General features: G+C 36.9%; 1 long non-coding RNA gene across 1 annotated transcript; it reads right to left on the bottom strand.

The window, feature by feature from the left end:
• Positions 1 to 14,624: 14,624 nt before the first annotated feature.
• Positions 14,625 to 20,059, bottom strand: LOC138886440 (uncharacterized). The gene is made up of 2 exons (XR_011405169.1): positions 19,344 to 20,059; positions 14,625 to 14,764 (listed from the first exon to the last, which is right to left on the bottom strand). It is a non-coding gene; the product is annotated as an uncharacterized lncRNA (long non-coding RNA).
• Positions 20,060 to 20,825: the final 766 nt, after the last annotated feature.

Here is a 20,825-nt window from a genome sequence, read left to right as displayed (position 1 = left end):
GTAGATATTTGATTTTTTGTTTTGTTCATGTTCATATGTTTTGTTGAATTAATTTTCAGATTTCAAATGGAAATTTAATTAGTTGTTTTTCATGTTTATTTCATGTTTGTTTTATTGTTTAGGTAAAAATTTGTTAGTTTAATGTTTGTTAGATTCAAATTGAAATTTAATTAATTATTTCTTCAATTTGTTTCATGTGTTATGTATTTTTCCAGAAATTATTAATGTTGTTTGAATCATTTAATTCGTCATGTTTGTTGTTTAAAATAGATTTTAATGCATGTTTATTCATTGTTTGAAGTTCGTCCAGTAATTTAATTTGAGTTTGTTTTGGTTTTTGATTTGTTGATTTAATTTGAATCATGCATTTTGTTGTTTGGATTGTTGTCTCTTTGCTCATTCATTTTTGGTCTAAGTTAACCAGGATTGGTTCCCAATATGGTTAACTTATTTCCATTAATTTGAATTTGTTGTTCATCGTGTTCATATGATTTGTTGTTGAAGATTGTTGAGAAATTGGTCATCTTGGCTATATTTTGGTTAAGTTATGATTAATTGATTGTTTAGAGCTGATGGGGGTAGTTTGGTAAATTGCAGTACGTTCGGGGGTAAAATGGTAATTGCAATTTGGTCGGAGGGGTAGTTTGGTAATTAAATATTTTGAATAATTATTTATGTTAAGCATGAGGGACAAAATGTGATGGAGGGGAATATTGTATTTGTTTGTGTTAGGCATGGGGGACAAATTGTAATGGGTTGGGTTTGTTGTATTTATTTAATGTAGGCATGGGGGATAAGGTTTAAAATAAAGAAAACATTAAATAGTGGGGGCAAAGCATGCCTTGGGGGAATAATTTCGGGTTGGGGATTCAAGACTTGTCTTGCTATATATATAGGGTCATTTGACACATTAAAGGGGACGGGAATTAGGACCAAGATTTGAGAGAGGATTTTTAGGACTTGAACATTCAAAAGGGACTAAGACTTGAGAGAGAGTTAGACTGAAAAAAGAGAAAGACAACTCGAAACTCGACTTGAATAAATTCTGTTTGCCTTTCCTCGGGTGTTATTAAAAATCAATAAACTACTGCATCTTGTATCTGACTCTCTTCTGCTTTGACTGCGATTGCATTTTGGTATTGCTGATTTTTCAATCCGTTACTGGGTTATTCCACTGGTCGTTACTGGTTTTGCGGTGTTGCTGAACCTGCTGTTGCTGTGTTATTACTGTTGTTGACTCCTACCTCTTTTCTTCTTGTACTGCCATTTCCAGGTACACATTTGTACACTCTCGATTTGAAGCAAAAGGAAATATTAATCAGGCTTGGTTACTGTTGAATTCCTCCTGTTTAGATTTGTGTTTGAATAGAATTTTCCTTTCTTTGTATAATAATGTGGTCGATTGATTAATGAGTAACGAGGTTGCATCACTTTTTCATCTAATAATGTTAGTTTAAATTAATCAAAGAACAAGTAATCTGTTTTGATATTATTGTGCGTAAATCTCATGTTCCAGTGTTATTAAATAATAGAATATAGAACGGAAGCAATCTCTCTTTGTACAAACTCGATTGCAATTTTCCATTTACATTAGCCGTAAACTAATAACTAATAAGTTCGACTTTTTCAGCATGTAATTAATTGAGGGATTTCCTTTTATTTTAGAGACGAACTTAATAGAATAAATGTAGTCACTATAGGTTTATCCTTTTAAATAAAACGAGACGAGCCTCGCCAAATAAAACACACAGATTGCGAGGCCCTCACAAAAATATATGTGTTAATTACTTAGAATTCGGGAGGGCCATTTAGCGAATTTCATGGCCTTCCCAAAATAATAACGCGATAGACTCTTTAGGCGCGTGTTTAATAGATTAATTTCTTAAGCTTGGGTTTGCATTTTATGTGACCAAATCCAAATCCCAAAACATCAAATAAAATGTGTTCCGGATTGTGGGTGCATTTCATGTGACGCAGTCCAAAGACGTGTTTTAAGCGATGTTCACATTCTTTTAAAAATAATAATAATAAAGTGGTAAAAAGTTAAAATTAGCACATCGGTTCATAATTGTATTAAAATCAGATAAATAAGCCGAATATGACAGTTGAGCGACCGTGCTAGAACCACGAAACTCAGGAATGCCTAACACCTTCTCCCGGGTTAACAGAATTCCTTATCCGGATTTCTGGTATGCAGACTGTAATATGGAGTCATTCTTTTCCTCGATTCGTGATTAAAATTGGTGACTTGGGACACCCTAAATCTCCCAAGTGGCGACTCTGAAATAAATAAATAAATCCCGTTTCGATTGTCCTTTAATTGGAAAAAACTCCTTCAACCCTCGCGGGGCAGAAAAAGGAGGTGTGGCAGCTCTGGCGACTCTGCTGGGGATGTAAGACCCAGAACCACTGGTTCAGGGTTAGAAATTCGAGCTTAGATAAATTGTTATATTTGGTTTTATCTGATTTTGTTACATGTTTGGGCTCAATGTGCTAGATGATGTGTTTTACCGCTTTGATATTACTTGGACTGTATATATAAACTGTGTCGAAACCCCTCTCTTCTCTCTCTTGAGGAGTGCACACTGGTCGTGACTTCTTTCTGTTAGTGTCATATACCAAAATAGAACGAGGATTCGGAGGAGTTGCAAAACCGGATGGCCCTTTGGTTACCGGTACACAGCTCTCCATCCTCGGCTCGAGTTGTCCGCTCGGGTAAGCCAGGTCTAGAACAAACACCTAGGTTTTAAAACTTAGTATAACAAAGCCTCATGCCGGATCCCTAGTAGGAACGCTTATTTACATCATGTGCATTTGACTTTGGGGACTCAACACAGGGGTTGGGTCCGTCTAGGACTAGCAACCTGATATGAAAAGACCATCCTGATGCATCCTATTTGTTTTCCGTGCATTTACTTTGTCTCGCGCCCGCATACTGACCGGTGTTTGAATATTATGAATATTGTGAAATTGAAAAGAAAAAGAAATAGCGGTTAGGGAATTGATTGTTTATTTTTGGAAAAAAAAATCCAATACCCAAATACTGTCAACGCTGCCGAAATTTTGGGAAAATGAAAAAAAATGTCTTATTAGTTTGTTTTATTAAAAGCAAAGGAAAAATAGAAAAAAAAAGTCGTTGTTCTTCAAAAAAAAATTAGAAAAAAATAGTTTGAAAATGAAAATGAAAAAGAGTCTTGTTTTTAAAATGGTTTTTTTATTTATTTGTTTGTTTATGAAAATGCCAAAATAAAAAAATAAAAAGAGTCGATCGTTGAAAGTGGTTTTATTATTTGTTGCAAATATATATATATATAAATCCAAAAGTTTTTCTTTATTTCCAAAATATATATATATATCTTTATTTGTCGCAAAAATATTTGTCTTGCCAAAAAGTTTAGAAAAGTTTTTTAGACCCCCAATTTTCAAAAACAAAAAATCCAAAAATATTTTCCATTATTGACTTCTTTAGAAAGTCTTTTTAATTATTTTAAAATATATATATATATATATATATATATATATATAATAAAATAAAAAATCCGAAAATATTTTCCGTCTTCTTTCAAAATTTAAAAGAAAATTCAAAATTCAAAAAAAATACTTTTAGAAGCATTTCTTTCATTGAAGGTAAAATTCCAAAAACATTTTCTTAGAAATCCTTCTTTGCAAAAATAATCCTTTTCTTCTTTATAAGTCTTTCCTTCAAAAAATAAAATAAAAAAAGGGGGTTAGTTCATTTACTTATTCTTGATCTGCCCGAACTACGCGGGTTTGATTCTCACCGGATGTGAGATATGTAGGCAACCCTCATCGGGTCCAATCCCACCTTTTGCTAAAATAGCCAAAAGCAAATAAGTAAAAAAAAAACATGTCAACATTTTAATTTTGTCATAAATAAGTCGGGTGATGTTGTTTGTCAAAATAGCCAAATGTTCCCGAAAGGGACGCCGGAAGGCTGACTTTGCATAAATAACCACTTTTTGGGTCATGTTTAAAATTTGGTCAAGTTGACCCACACAGCCTTAAAAATCTTCGTCCCCGAGGCGCTGAAGGGCCGTGTTTGCAACACCACGTTTTCATTGTAATTTGAAAAAAAAAAAAGGAGTCCGCGGTCAGGTGAATACCGTTTGAATTTTTAGTCAAAAATAAGTCGAGCCAGCTTCGGTCGCGTCTTAAACCGTTCTTTCCGAAATAGCCTTAGAGTATCTTTCAGTTGTCGAAAGGCTATTTTCGTAAAAGAACGGACAAGTTTGTAAAGTGTCATAAAATAATCCTCCCCGACCTCAAATTCATGTGAAATTTGGAGGGGCCACGTTTGCAAAAATAACCGTTCGGTTGCATTTGTCAAACGGAGAAAGGAAGCTGGCCATTTGTTTTGGAGTTTGTAAATCTTTAATTAGAATATATGGGTTGTTTGATTTTCCAGTTTGTAGGTTATCTTCAAACCTTTGAAACCCAGTTTGTTATAATATGAAAATTGAGAAAAAATATTTAGTATTGTTTATCTTTTAGTGGTCACGAACTACGCTCGGTCTGATTCATGCGGGGTCATGATACGTAGGCAATCTCCATAAGATTCGACCACCACTGAAAAAGAAAAAAAGAGAAAGAAAAATAAAAGAAAGCGTGAGTGCATCGCATCCCTGATAGAACGGTTTAACTGCTTAGGTGCATTGCATCTCTGATATATGATTATCTGTCAAATGCCCTAACACTAACGTGATGGCTTCCCTTTGCTGTGTTCATATATAGAAAAGTGGTTGGTTGTGGTAACTCCTCCCTGCAAAGCAAAGTCAAAGGACAATGGCTCAGAACCGCAGAACCGAGTGGGTCGGTACTGATGACCGACAACAATTGGTCGAACAGAACAACGGGTTGGTAGAAGAAGTGAAAATGCTGAGACAGCATGTGGCAGACATGTATCAGGCATGGATAACTGGAAAAGCACCACCCCATCCACCGCCAAGCCTCTTGAACTCTGTCATTACCCAAGCACCCAACACCATAACAGAAGAGCCCCCATACTCTCCATCCCAACCCACTTATGGCAGCTTTCCCAGCTACCCGAGTAGATCCATCACTCCTCAATGCTTCTCCGCTCCCCAACACCACTTCTTTCCCCGTGACCTTAAAAGCCATACTTCACTTTCCAGGTACCCGGCTCCACGAAATGCCTACCCACCCACACAAGCCTACCAAAAGCCATCTGGATCAGGTTTCCGGCCCTGTCAACATGCAAGAATGAAGAGGTTGCTGAAACGAGGAAAAGCTCTCACCCCTATCGGGGTATCTTATGCCAGTCTGTTTGGAAGACTAAGGCATGCTGGCTTGATTGAGCCACTCCCCGCATGTACTCCAAATCCACTGGCAAGGAACTTTGATCCGGCAGCGCGATACGCATACCACTCTGATGTCATAGGGCACAACATTGAGAGCTGTCATAATTTGAAAAGGGAAGTAGAGAAAATGATCCAAGAAGGGCGGATTGTGATCAATAACAGTGACATGGAGCACTCGAACCTTATCGAGAACTCGTCGACGGAGGTTGATGATGTTGAAGCTGGTAATGGTCTTGGCAGTATTGATGCAAAGCTCAGTGGCTAAGATGCCAGTTTTTGATAAAGTGGGAGGACGCTTCGTTCCTTGGTTAGCAAGAGAGAAGCTTGTGGTGGCTTATTTTGTTTTCATTTCTGTTGTTCGGATTATTAGGGTTATAATTCGGATATTGTCTTGTGTCAAACTGTTTTAACTTTCCGTTTTGTCATAGCGGTTGTTTAAATTTTGTCCAGTTTGTTTTAGGATTTTGTTCTGGTTTGTTTTGTTTGTTTTGTTATTCAAACCATTTCACCGGTAGTCTAATGCAAAATCCGGTCTTTTATTATTTCCAGTCATCTTTTTGTTTAGTCCTTTTGTCATTTTGTTCAGCGCTGATTCTAGTGACATGACATGCGCACGCAGTTTGGGCCTGATCTTAAAAGTTAATCATAAAACCCCAAAAAATAAGGACGGTTTGAGAATATTCGGAGCTCGAGTCATGTGGAACTAGGGCAAGTTAAACACAAAGAAAACCGTTAAAAGCAAGATTCGCCAAATTGGCATGAGGGTCGTCTATGATAATGAGAGCGTCTCCCAACGGTGCTTTAGAAATGACAAAGGAAAAATAAAATGTTTAACATAATTGTCAAGTCCAGCACCATCGAAAGAGACTGCAAATCTTTGTTTAATTGTGTTGTTTGCACTTGGCATGTTTTGAAGACTGGAATGATGAAGGCATTTTGTTCTGCTACCTAAACACTTTATCCTTCGTTACCCCTTTTGAGCCTTATTTATTTTTCTTTCATACCCCTCATTCGGAATCGGTAACAACAGGTTAGAAACACAAAACATGGAAGATAAAAAGAAAAAAGAGAGAAAGAAAAGAAAACAACAAAACGAAAAAGGGAAAAGAGAAAAAAAAAAGAGAAAAAAAAACAACAAAAAAAACAGAACAAAAGAAAGTCAAATGAAAAAGAGGAATTGGGAACTACGTTTGACCTGATTCCTCCAAGAGGATACGTAGGCGCTTCACGGCTCGGTCATAGTTTTGAAAAATGAAAAACAAATCAATTAAAATATCCCCAAGCAAGAAACAGGGGCAAAGGTTGCGTTTGTTGTAAATAAATCTAGTTCCGAAGGTTGTAATTAATAACCCAAAATCGATTCATTTTTGAGCCTTTAATACCCTTTCTTTCTAGCCCTATCCAAAAACCCACATTACAGTCCAAAGAAAGACCTTCTGATCAGTCTTCAAAAGATGCCAAGTCAGACAAATGAGAGTCTTACCGGCGAACATAACATTCTGTTCCACAGCAGAAAGGACTCTAATCTCCAGTAGAGAGAGTCATACCGGCAACACTCCAAATCCCCAGCTGGAAAGTGATACAAATGAGAGAGTCTTATCGGTGAAAATCTTCACGGACACCATAAGGCGATGAAAGCTGAGAGAAAAACCAAAATGAGAGAGGCTTGATAGTGAAAACCCTTTGGCCACTACAAGTCGAATAAGATTGAGAATCAGATGGGGAATTGCCAATTGAAGATCTTGAAAAATGATTGACGGCGGAGGATAGGCCACATGTGCATGTCATGACCATTAGAGTCGGTATCTGCGTTTGATAGGTTTTTATTTATAGTTTCTTTTGTTAAAGAGTCATCTTTTTCCTTTGTCTTTTTTATTCTGTTCCCTTTTATCTTTTCCTTTCATAGAAAAATTCCCCAGTAGAGTCTGTTTGGTCAGAACAAGTGAGAAATGACTTCAAAATATGCCATCAGCTTTACAATTATGCAAAATGAGATCTGGCTAGTACATCCAAGTGGTATAGTCAGCAAGGAACAAGCGCGAGGCCAATGTCAAAATATATCCCCAACGAAAGGGAATTGACAAAAGGATTGACGAGTGTCAAGAGGGATATCCTTGCCAAAACCAAGGTTATAAACCTCAAGGCCAAGGCCCATGAGCAAAGCAAGGAAAGCAGTGAGCATGATTTGGGGAAATGCCAATTTCCGAACTATGCCACAAAAGAAGAGGGATATCCCCAGCAGAAAGGGATTATCCCTAGCAAATAATATCATCCCCAACAAGTTTTGGAGCGCAGAGCAGGGAAGGAGAAAAGGAAAAACCATCCCAGTAGGAGTATCACAACCAACCACCATGTTTTAAACTAACAAATTTTGTTTGATTTGAAACAGGTAAAGGAAATGGCATTGATGCCAGAAATGCATGCACAAGGGATATTATCAAACTGGGGCAGAAAATTTTCCTTCCATTTAGAAAATTTTTTGGAAGTCAGGTAGCCATTCGGGGAAGAATAAAGATAACGTCAGTCTCAAGGGAAGTGGTCTTAGAACCAGTGTTGCCCCCAACATAATAAGTTTCAATGGAGGAAGTTGTTCCCCAGCAAAGGGATGAAACTTGAGCTCAGAAAAAGCAAGAGGCTAGCATCATTCCCAACAACCTTCCGAAGAGTGAAGCACTAGTTCTGAAGGAATCAGAATCCCCCGGCAGTGTTATCCTCGACAGCGTTATCCCCAGCTGATAACATTTTACCCCCCAACAGTGTTATCCCCAGCAGGGTTACTCAGCAGTTCGTAGTGTTATCACCAGCGGATCATCGAGATGTAGAAGCATCCTCGACAGAGTTTCGGGCAGCCCAGAGTGGGTAAGGAAGAAAGGAAAATTCATCCCCAGCAAAATAATCCCCAGCAAATTTTCGAGGTAAGACATTTTCAAGTTTTAAGGATATTTTGGGTTCATCCGCCCTCGAATAGGATATTTTGGGTTCATCCACCCTCGAATAGGATATTTTGGGTTAATCCGCCCTCGAATAGGATATTTTGGGTTAATCCACCCTCGAATAGGATATTTTGGGTTCATCCGCCCTCGAATAGGATATCTTGGGTTCATCCGCCCTCGAATAGCATATTTTGGTTTCATCCGCCCTCGAATAGGATATTTTGGGTTCATCCGCCCTCGAATAGGATATTTTGGGTTCATCCGCCCTCGAATAGGATATCTTGGGTTCATCCGCCCTCGAATAGGATATTTTGGGTCCATCCGCCCTCGAATAGGATTTTATTTTCAAAGTTGTTGTTGAAATCAGGAGCCCGCCTGAAGAGATGAATGGCGTTTATATTAAAAGTTGTTTATTTGAAGTCAGGAGCCCGTCTGAAGAGAGGAAAGGCGTTTTCTTTTTTAAAAAAAAATTGTTTAAACTCGCCAACCTAAAGAAAGGAATGGCATTTCGTTTTCAAAGTTGCTGAAGTCAGGCGCCCACCTGCATAACGAGAGGAATACATTTCAGTCTTTACATTTCATGTCAGGCGCCCACCTACATAACGAGAGGAATACATTTCAGTCTTTACATTTCATGTCAGGCGCCCACCTACATAACGAGAGGAATACTTTTCAGTCTTTAAATTTCATGTCAGGCGCCCACCTACATAACGAGAGGAATACTTTTCAGTCTTTAAATTTCATGTCAGGCGCCCACCTACATAACGAGAGGAATACTTTTCAGTCTTTAAATTTCATGTCAGGCGCCCACCTACATAACGAGAGGAATACTTTTCAGTCTTTAAATTTCATGTCAGGCGCCCACCTACATAACGAGAGGAATACTTTTCAGTCTTTAAATTTCATGTCAGGCGCCCACCTGCATAACGAGAGGAATACATTTCAGTCTTTACATTTCATGTCAGGCGCCCACCTGCATAACGAGAGGAATACTTTTCGGTCTTTAAATTTCATGTCAGGCGCCCACCTACACAACGAGAGGAATCTTTTCAGTCTTTAAATTTCATGTTTCTGGCGCCCACCTACATAACGAGAGGAATACTTTTCAGTCTTTACATTTCATGTCAGGCGCCCACCTACATAACGAGAGGAATACATTTCCGTCTTTACATTTCATGTCAGGCGCCCACCTACATAACGAGAGGAATACTTTTCAGTCTTTAAATTTCATGTCAGGCACCCACCTACATAACGAGAGGAATACATTTCAGTCTTTACATTTCATGTCAGGCGCCCACCTACATAACGAGAGGAATACATTTCAGTCTTTACATTTCATGTTTCAGGCGCCCACCTATATAACAAGAGGAATACTTTTTAGTCTTATACTGCAGATTTTGAAATCAGTAACCCCACCGAAAGGCAGAAGGTTACAACAGGAATCCCCAGTAGGAAACAATAAAGATCCCCAGCACCGGGAAGCAAAAGGTTGCAACAAGAGGTCCCAGCACAAATTCAAGCGCCTAAATCAAAAGGATGAAAAGACGCGTCTTGAAAGAAGCGGCTTGTGAACATTGAATTATGCCCAGCATAACAAATCTGATGAAGAGAGCCGTACCCCCAGAGGAACCGCCGAAAAGCTTAATGAAGAAAGCCATGTCCCCAACAGACCAAGCAAAATGATGAAAACTGGTATTCAGAAAAGCAACGGGGCAGTATCATTCCCAAATTCACGGAAGAAAAGCACCGGAGGAAACACAAGCCGACAAGAAAGCAACGCAAAAAGAACAAATTTTAGTCTAGCCTAGCTTCATGTTTTCTTTTAAGCATGGTGTAACAAGGATATCGGTAAGCAGCGGTAATAGCATGCAACAGCAGTAACATTGCAGTCCCACGGTAGTCCCAGCTACCAAAACTTCCCGAACTACATTAACCTGATTCCCCTTTAGCCAGGGATATGTAGGAAACCTTTGAAGCAAAGGTTCAGTTAAATCTTTTTCAAAAAACAAAATGCTTCACACAGAGTACTCGGATGGGCAAAAATCGCTCGCTTTATCTTTGCGCGAAAACTCTTCGTGTCTTCGGGCAAAGAGGGGCAGCTGTAAGCACGTGATTTTTACCCTATATGAGAATTACTCCCAAAAAATTTAAAATAAAATGATTTTTCTTGGTGTGCAATTTTGAGAATTTTGTGACATTTTTGGATTATTATTTGTATTTGTCTGTGCATGTTTATTTGTTAAATTAATAAAAAATACAAAATATGTCGCATTTTTCATGTAGGATTTTAATTCTACAATTTGTTAGTAACTAAGTTTGTTTACAAAAAAATAAAAATTACAAAAATAGGCATCTTTTGCATTTTAGCATTTAATGTCCAAATGTACAATTTTATGCTTAATTATTACTTAATTAGGTGTTAATTGTTATTGGGAGTTAATTTGCGCTTTTATAACTTAATTTATTTCTTAATAATAATTTAAGTACTTTTATAATTTAGTTTTAGAAAATAAAAGAAGAAAAGAGGGCAAAAATACAAAGAAAAATCGGATTGGGCCACTTCTTCAAATTTCAACCCCAGGCCCAAATAATTGCCCAACCTTCCCCATGACCCGGTCCACTTCAAACCGGGTCGACCCGGTCCGCTCCATTAACCCAAATCCCCAACACCCCTTCTTCATTTTGGTCTAACACAAAACAAAACAAAAAAATAAAAAAACCCAAAAACCCTAGAAAACCTAGAAAGGATCCCCCCCTCCAACTTTTGCTTCTTCTTCCCCAAACTCAAAAACACCTCCCATGGCTGCCCTTTACCTTCTTCTTCGTCCACCCAGACCAACCTCATCGTCGCCATAGACTCCCTCCGTTCGCCTGCTTCATCCGTCGTTGCCCCCACGACCCTGCTGCCCAGCTTCCCGTTGACTACCTTTCATCATCTTCGTCTTCTGCGTCGTCCAGTTCGTCACGTCCAAACGACCCCAAGGACCATAGCTGCCATGGCTAAGCTTCCACTACTTCATTTTCTTCATCGAGTTTGAGCTCGACAAGCCGTTGCTTCATCCTCCAGTTCCTCCGTGCTGCGGGCTGCTGCTGCGTTCTTCATCGCCATGGCTGCCTTCCTCCGAGCTACTGCTACCGCGCTGCTGCTTCACTTCATCTTCTTCGAGCTTGAGCTCACCATGGCTAAGCTGTTTCCGTCGCTGCTTCTTCTGCTTTCAGCTTCTTCGCGCAAGCAAACCAAACGCACCCCCAGCTGCTTCTGTTTCATAACTACTGCTTCGGCGTCAACTTCTTAAATTCGTGTTCGTCATCGTTTGTTCGAGCTTTGGTCGAGGCTCGTCAAAACAGTCCGTACATATTTCGTTTCGATCCGGTTAGTAGATTTTTGAGTTTTATGTTTGTCCGTATTTCGTTCTGATATTTCTCGAATCTAAAATCGGTAGATATTTGATTTTTTATTTTGTTCATGTTCATATGTTTTGTTGAATTAATTTTCAGATTTCAAATGGAAATTTAATTAGTTGTTTTTCATGTTTATTTCATGTTTGTTTTATTGTTTAGGTAAAAATTTGTTAGTTTAATGTTTGTTAGATTCAAATTGAAATTTAATTAATTATTTCTTCAATTTGTTTCATGTGTTATGTATTTTTCCAGAAATTATTAATGTTGTTTGAATCATTTAATCCGTCATGTTTGTTGTTTAAAATAAATTTTAATGCATGTTTATTCATTGTTTGAAGTTCGTCCAGTAATTTAATTTGAGTTTGTTTTGGTTTTTGATTTGTTGATTTAATTTGAATCATGCATTTTGTTGTTTGGATTGTTGTCTCTTTGCTCATTCATTTTTGGTCTAAGTTAACCAGGATTGGTTCCCAATATGGTTAACTTATTTCCATTAATTTGAATTTGTTGTTCATCGTGTTCATATGATTTGTTGTTGAAGATTGTTGAGAAATTGGTCATCTTGGCTATATTTTGGTTAAGTTATGATTAATTGATTGTTTAGAGCTGATGGGGGTAGTTTGGTAAATTGCAGTACGTTCGGGGGTAAAATGGTAATTGCAATTAGGTCGGAGGGGTAGTTTGGTAATTAAACATTTTGAATAATTATTTGTGTTAAGCATGGGGGACAATATGTGATGGAGGGGAATATTGTATTTGTTTATGTTAGGCATGGGGGACAAATTGTAATGGGTTGGGTTTGTTGTATTTATTTAATGTAGGCATGGGGGACAAGGTTTAAAATAAAGAAAACATTAAATAGTGGGGGCAAAGCATGTCTTGGGGGAATAATTTCGGGTTGGGGATTCAAGGCTTGTCTTCCTATATATATAGGGTCATTTGACACATTAAAGGGGACGGGAATTAGGACCAAGATTTGAGAGAGGATTTTTAGGACTTGAACATTCAAAAGGGACTAAGACTTGAGAGAGAGTTAGACTGAAAAAAAGAGAAAGACAACTCGAAACTCGACTTGAATAAATTCCGTTTGCCTTTCCTCGGGTGTTATTGAAAATTAATAAACTACTGCATCTTGTATCTGTCTCTCTTCTGCTTTGACTGCGATTGCATTTTGGTATTGCTGATTTTTCAATCCGTTACTGGGTTATTCCACTGGTCGTTACTGGTTTTGCGGTGTTGCTGAACCTGCTGTTGATGTGTTATTATTGTTGCTGACTCCTACTTATTTTCTTCTTGTACTGCCATTTCCAGGTACACATTTGTACACTCTCGGTTTGAAGCGAAAGAAAATATTAATCAGGCTTTGTTACTGTTGAATTCCTCCTGTTTAGATTTGTGTTTGAATAGAATTTTCCTTTCTTTGTATAATAATGTGATCGATTGATTAATGAGTAACGAGGTTGCATAACTTTTTCATCTAATAATGTTAGTTTAAATTAATCAAAGAACAAGTAATCTGTTTTGATATTATTGTGCGTAAATCTCATGTTCCAGTGTTATTAAATAATAGAATATAGAACGGAAGCAATCTCTCTTTGTACAAACTCGATTGCAATTTTCCATTTACATTAGCCATAAACTAATAACTAATAAGTTCGACTTTTTCAGCATGTAATTAATTGAGGGATTTTCTTTTATTTTAGAGACGAACTTAATAGAAGAAATGTAGTCACTATAGGTTTATCCTTTTAAATAAAACGAGACGAGCCTCGCCAAATAAAACACACAGATTGCGAGGCCCTCACAAAAATATATGTGTTAATTACTTAGAATTCGGGAGGGCCGTTTAGCGAATTTCATGGCTTTCCCAAAATAATAACGCGATAGTCTCTTTAGGCGCGTGTTTAATAGTTTACTTTCTTAAGCTTGGGTGTGCATTTCATGCGACCCAAATCCAAATCCCAAAACATCAAATAAAATGTGTTCCGGATTGTGGGTGCATTTCATGTGACGCAGTCCAAAGACGTGTTTTAAGCGATGTTCACATTCTTTTAAAAATAATAATAATAAAGTGGTAAAAAGTTAAAATTGGCACATCGGTTCATAATTGTATTAAAATCAGATAAATAAGCCGAATATGACAGTTGAGCGACCGTGCTAGAACCACGGAACTCGGGAATGCCTAACACCTTCTCCCGGGTTAACAGAATTCCTTATCCAGATTTCTGGTACGCAGACTATAATATGGAGTCATTCTTTTCCTCGATTCGGGATTAAAATTGGTGACTTGGGACACCCTAAATCTCCCAAGTGGCGACTCTGAAATAAATAAATAAATCTCGTTTCGATTGTCCTTTAATTGGAAAAAACTCCTTCAACCCTCGCGGGGCGGAAAAAGGAGGTGTGACAATATATATATATATATATATATATAAAATATTAAACACCCATTAATATTACACTCATTTAAGGCCCACAACCTTAGTATTTAAAACTAAGTACTCATACTAAAATACAAAAGCAAAGCAATAAATAAAGTCATAAAGCTTACAAAAGTACAAGTTTCTCTCTTCATAAGCCTTCAAATTAATGGTGTATTCAATGCCTTCAATGTAGTCCCTTTTTTAGACTCAATGGCCCACAAAACTCCTAGTAAAGCTATTTATAGTGAACTAAAAGTCGGGGTCAAGATTGGACAAAAATGCCCATCCTGACACCTTCTGCGACCGCATAATGGTAGCATACCGTGTGTGCGGTCCGCATAATCATCATTTTCATCGCAAATTTGCAGATATTCAATCCAAGAAATCCACCGCATTTGCATTATGCGGTCCGCATATCAATTATGCGGCCGCATTTTCCATCACAGAAGTGCTACGCGTGTGCGGTCATTATGCGGCTTGCGGAAGTGTTTTGCAACCGCATAATGGATCGAACAATCTTCTATTCATTTGGCAAAATAGCTGCTTCAGTTTGCTGTGGTTATGTGGTCCGCTCAGTAATTCTGCGATCGCATACTTGCAGCATTCCTACTCTTTTGTGGACTTTTTGACTTCTTTTCCATGTGTTTGGGTCTTCAAGTCTTATGCACTACAAAAAATCAAAACTTTACAAGATTTAACTACAAATACATTGAAAGACAAACTAAAGTCTATGTAATTGGTATCAAAAGTGCCGAAATTCTACGACACATAAATGACTGATTGGCAAATGGCCTAAATTGAATATTAAATATTATTCTCTAATGTGCTCTTATATCATGATTTTAGGAAATAGCAATAATCAAATCAAGTATGTGAGAAGTTATAAGTTTATTCAAGAATTGAGTGTTGGCCTGGTCGCTTATTTCTTTTCTATTGGCATATATATTCATTTTTGTGTTAGTTGACTTTACAGGGTCTCAAACTCTAGTTTGGGCTTAGTTTTGGATCTAGAAATTTGGAAAGGTCCTAAGAGGAGTCTTCCAGAGAGACAGAGATTTTGTTTAGCCGTCTTTAGGCTCATGTTATATTTTATTCTTGTAGTTTGCAGTAAACTTTATATAATAGTGAATGGGGGTTGCTGGGAAAAGGAAAAATTATGTGCTACTTGTTTATACGCCTCTTTTCTACTTATGTGCTCAAGATATGCTTTACTTATTTGGTTATTATAAACACTAGTCTTTCCTGTAAGAGATGATAAAGAAGACCCGTTGTTTATTTTCTTTTACATGAAAATGCCATAATTGGCATTTGAGTAGTACGTCAGCTTCTTTAAAATAGTTCATATCTTATTATGGGTCTACTTTTAGCTTTAAACTAAAGGCAGAACTTTCTTTTATTAAAATCATATTTATCATCCTTTTATTAGTTATTTCAATTTCCAAACACTTAAGGAGTTTTATGTTCAATCTCATAATTAATTTTCGTTAGTTTCTATTACGTGATAGGCTATTGTCCAGTAGACCAATATTTTGCTTTTATTTATATTTTGTGAGTATACTATATATTCGATAACTTCATCGCTTTAGTTAACTTAATTAATTTGGAGGTCAACATGAGCCCTTACTTGTCTTATGTGCTACTTGTTTAAGTCCCAATGTGCTCCTTTTTATGTGACACTAATAAAAATAGAAATAGAAACTTGAGGTTTTCTTTAAGTCTAGAACCATCCCTTTAGATAGTGTCCAACACCTTCTGGACTATAAGAATGGGATAGGTAGGCTTACTAAGGCACGATTTAGAATCAACCAGTGCACTTTAGGTAACAACTTAAAGATAGTAATGAGGGTAGCGCACATGATACATAAATTGCCCGAATAGCCATTGCACTTTTGGCTGTAAAGGTCTTAACAGACTGTGCACGGGAGTTGATCTATTAGGCTTAAAAACTTAGGTCCCCCTTTTATATAATTAAATAGTCTTTCATGATGTAATATTTGCTAAAATCCTTACACGTAAATTCTTTCTACGACTAGATTTAAGTAATTATTTGCCTTCAATTGATTTGCATACTTGACTGCCTAGGATTAATTAACAACTTAGCAATCTACAACTTAGCTTAACCCAATAATCCAATATAGTCTAAAATTCGGTCGGGACCCACAGTTGTGGACCTCGTAGAGTGTCTAACACCTTTTATTTGAGGTAACTTGAGCCTTTACCGGATCTTTGGTAATGTTGACTAGGCAAACATAGTCATTTGCATAATAGGTGCCCTAACGCACCTCAAAATTGTTAGATGGCGACTCTTCTCTTTTAATGTCTACTTAAAAGAGTTGTCACGTGTCGAAGCCCAAACGGGGCGTGACATTCAAGATTTGGAGTTGGCAGCCATCATTCATGCGTTAAAGATTTGGAGGCATTATCTCTACGGTGTATCTTGTGAGGTATTTACGGATCTTCGGAGTATCCAGCACCTGTTCAAACAAAAGGATATAAATTTTAGGCGGCAGAGATGATTTGAGCTGCTAAAGGACTATGATATCACCATTCTATATCATCCAGGGAAGGCCAGTGTGGTGGATGATGCCTTGAGTAGAAAGATGGTGAGTATTAGTAGCCATGCATTTGTACCTATTGGTGAGAGACTACTTGAAGTTGATGTTCAGGCCTTGGCCAACCAGTTCATGAGATTAGATATTTCGGAGCCCAATCGGGTTCTAGCTTGTGTGGTTTCTCGGTCTACTAATCTGAAGCAGCATCTTTTCAGCACTTCCAAACTAAGGATCTAGGAAATGAAGTATTTTCTAGGTATTGAGGTTGCTCAGTTTAGCTCATATATTGTTATTTCACAGTAGAAGTATACCTTAGACATTCTTGAGGAGACTGGAATGATGGGTTGCAGACCTGTTGACACTCCTATGGATCCGAATGCTAAGCTTCTACCTAGACAGGGGGAGCCTCTTAGAGATCCTATGAGATATAGGAGGTTGGTTGGCAAACTGAATTACCTCACAGTGACTAGACCTAACATTTCTTTTCCAGTGTGTGTTGTAAGTCAGTTTATGGATTCTTCATGTGATAGTCACTAGGATGCAGTTGTTCGCATTCTTCGGTATATAAAGTCAGCTCCAGGCAAAGGATTACTATTCAAACATCGGGGCCATGAGCAGATTGTTGGGTACACAGATGCCGATTGGGCAGGATCACCTTCTAATAAACGTTCTACGTCTGGATATTGTATTCTAGTAGGATGTAATTTGGTCTCTTGAAAGAGCAAGAAATAGAATGTAGTTGCTCGATCCAGTGCCGAAGTCGAATATCGGGCCATGGCTATGGCAACATGTGAGCTAGTGTGGTTCAAGTAGTTAATCAATGAGTTGAAGTTCGTAGAAATCAGCAAAACGGAACTGGTGTGTGATAATCAAGTTGCTCTTCATATTGCGTCAAATTCGATGTTTCATGAGAGGATTGGACACATTGAAATCGACTGTCACTTTTTCAATGAAAAGATACTCTCAGGAGATATTGTTACAATGTTTGTGAAGTCGAATGATCAGCTACCAGATATTTTACTAAGTCTCTTACTGGTTCTCGTATTAGTTATATTTGTAACAAGCTCGGTACATATAATTTATATGCACCGGCTTGAGGGGGAGTGTTAAGTAGTTAGTCATGTATTGTGTCCCTACATCGGGAAGTAAATACCTATTATTATGTAATCATTGTATATAAATAGGGTGTTGTACAACACTTTAGATAAATAATAATATTTTCTCCCATACTTTTTCACAAACTTCAAGCACACATATAGACAAGAACATTATCAGATTACTGTTAGGAACCGAAATAATTGGATCGTATGTCTTAAGAATAAAGTAAATGCATGGCACAAACCTATAAAGTCCTGGGTATAGAAACATTTTCTTAATAGCCTAAGTTTTAACTTCTAGCATGCATACAATTTAACAGTCTCAACTTTTAAAGAATATTAATAGAGATGTAGGTTAACCACTTCAATTAAAACCTCTAAAAGTATTAACATAGATACAAATTAACAATTATAATTGAGACTTTCTAAAGAGTACTAATAGAGCCTCAAGTTAACAGTCCTGCCTCATTCTAAACAAATGGTATGATCACTTCTCTATAAAAGCTCTTAGCTTCATACTAATATCATTGGAGAATAGGGCATGTTATTATACACAAATAGTAGCAATAGAAGATTCACCTCATTTTTATAGGTTAGACCTAGTTCACTTGTGTGAGCTTAGTGAAGTTTTAAGGACAGTGTAGGCATGTATATGATTATGAAAGACAAACAGAGTTATCTGGAGAACAAATAAGTGGAGAGTATCCAAGGGAACACCAACAAGGCACACTTAGCAGAAATCATATTATGACAAACATGAATTAGGATGTTATCCTCATAGAATCAGGCTAACAGTGTCATTATATGAGTTTCAGAAAGAGTTAAGGGTATCATTACATTAGTGAATCTATTAATCAAGTCAAGTATGAGATTTCTGGTATAGTGAAACCTAACTGCAACACTTTAGCACAACAGATGAAGCATCAGAACATGAACACGTTTTAACCAAACTTCATAGCTTAAGTTAAGTGCATGGTAACTTTCAGAATCCGCACAAGAGTGGTACAAGAATCTAATTAGCCTAGGATATGCTAATATAATGTGTTCAAGCAGTCATGAGTTTAATCAAATAATTAATGGCCTTCTAAAAATTAGTAGAATCACAAAGGCATGCCAAAAAGAAGAGATGGGTTCAATGTCATGAACTGGTATTCCAAAACCAAGATGGCAGTCTTATTTTTATCACTAAGCAAGTTCACATTTCATTTAAGTCTAGGTTACCAGGTGAATCATTATAAAATGCAAATAAAAACCAAGGCAGATATGTATAACAGTCACGGCAGTTCTAATAAAACATCAAAGAAGTCCAAAACTAGCTATCATGATTGTTTAAGAGTTTCTTAGTTGTTTTCAAAGTTAATCAGTAGATATAAATCATCATATGTTCATTAAGATCAACACATAGTTCTAATCTCGACAACTTAAGAAACTTATGATTCACGAATCAATTTATCAACCATATGTCATTAACAAATACATGAAAACAGTCAGCTATTAGCACATCATCAACAACATTATTTAGTATGAGATAATAGAACGAATCATGCTTGCAAATTCAAACAATTTAAAAAGAGAGTAGAATTGAGGTTCTACTAACCTCTTTCAAGGCAGCAAACCAAACAAGTGTTTAATTTAGCTATTTAGAAAGCCAAAGACTCAAACTTCGACCAGTAAGCAAACTCAGAACCAGAAAGAGGAGAAAAGCAGAGATTGAGTAAGAACTTGAACTTCAATTAAAAATTTCTGAATGATACTATATTGTGTAATAATTTTCTTTTGATGTTAGGTGTCCTTCGACGTGTTAGGTGATAACATTTAAGGCTCGTGTTTATAGTGTCCATTAAAGCCTTTAGGGTTCCAACAGATTCAAGTTAGATAGTGGAGAGTGACGAAATATTGATGATGATAGCAAGGTGGATAAAATCAGAGAAACACAGGGAGGAAATCATCAAGAACTTTACGTGGGCACGAGTTTGAAGGATTCAACCATTGAGAGTGAGAATTAATCGGTCAAAGCTCCACTTTCCAGTGGTCACAACATTTGACCTCTAGACAACAAATGTTAATTATGAATCTGGAGATAGTGGAGGGAATCAAACGAATGAAGTTTCTTCATTTTAGGTCTAGAGTTTCAAATTGGGGGTTTGAATTTTAATGATGAATGGGAAAGATTTAGGCGGTAATCACGGATACAGAAGATAGGAAGGATGATTTTTGGTCATGATTCATGACCTTGCACTAATTACTGCAAAATTTTGAGATTGATAGGTCCGTGAGGTTGAGAGAAATAAGAGAGAAAGGGGAAAGGGAAGCGGCCATTCAATATGAGAATGATTATGGTTAGGGGGATAGTTGGTGTCGTCTCTAGGTTTAAGATTGATGGATGGAATTTGAACGTTGATCTTTTAGATCAACAGTCCTGGTAATTTAGGATTTAACATTTTTTATGGAAAATTTTGGTGGTTGTTGGATCCATGTGATCCAACGGCTAAGATTAAATCTACTAAGTGCTTTAATTTAAAGAGAAAATGGAGTAAAAAATCGTGGGATGTTGATCAAAGAAACGGACGTCCAGATCAATTGTATTTTTTAGTGTGCGTTGGAGGGGGGTGATGTGGCAAGCTCTGATCGGTTTAAAGGGAATGACAAGGATTGCCAAGGTGCATTTGAGGGGTTGCTTGGACTGGGTCATTTCAGACTGGACTTGGTCATTGTGCTAAAATTGATTTAAATGGTAGTCACTCTATATTTAATTAAGAATTGCAATTGTAGCCTTTTAGCCTTTTAACTCCTTTGAAATTAATTTAAATAAACATAATCATTTTTAATAAAATCTAGTAAAAATCATAATTATCAAATGTATTAATAATTGTTGTTATTAATTATTTATAAAATACATTGTCTTTTATATTACTACACTAATTTCGAATTACTAACATAATAATCTAATTGATTAGAAATTAAGGAATAGTACATTAAATTAATTATAAAGCCTATGTGACGTAGGTAACAGTTATTTTAATAATCTTAAAATAGTAAGCATGGTATATTTATAGTTATTATAATATCAAATTATTAA

The sequence above is a fragment of the Nicotiana sylvestris genome, chromosome 2, assembly GCF_000393655.2.
Source record: "Nicotiana sylvestris chromosome 2, ASM39365v2, whole genome shotgun sequence".
NCBI lineage: Eukaryota > Viridiplantae > Streptophyta > Magnoliopsida > Solanales > Solanaceae > Nicotiana > Nicotiana sylvestris.
The sequence above is the reverse complement of the archived record's forward strand: the minus strand, read 5'-3'. Positions and strand labels throughout refer to the sequence as shown.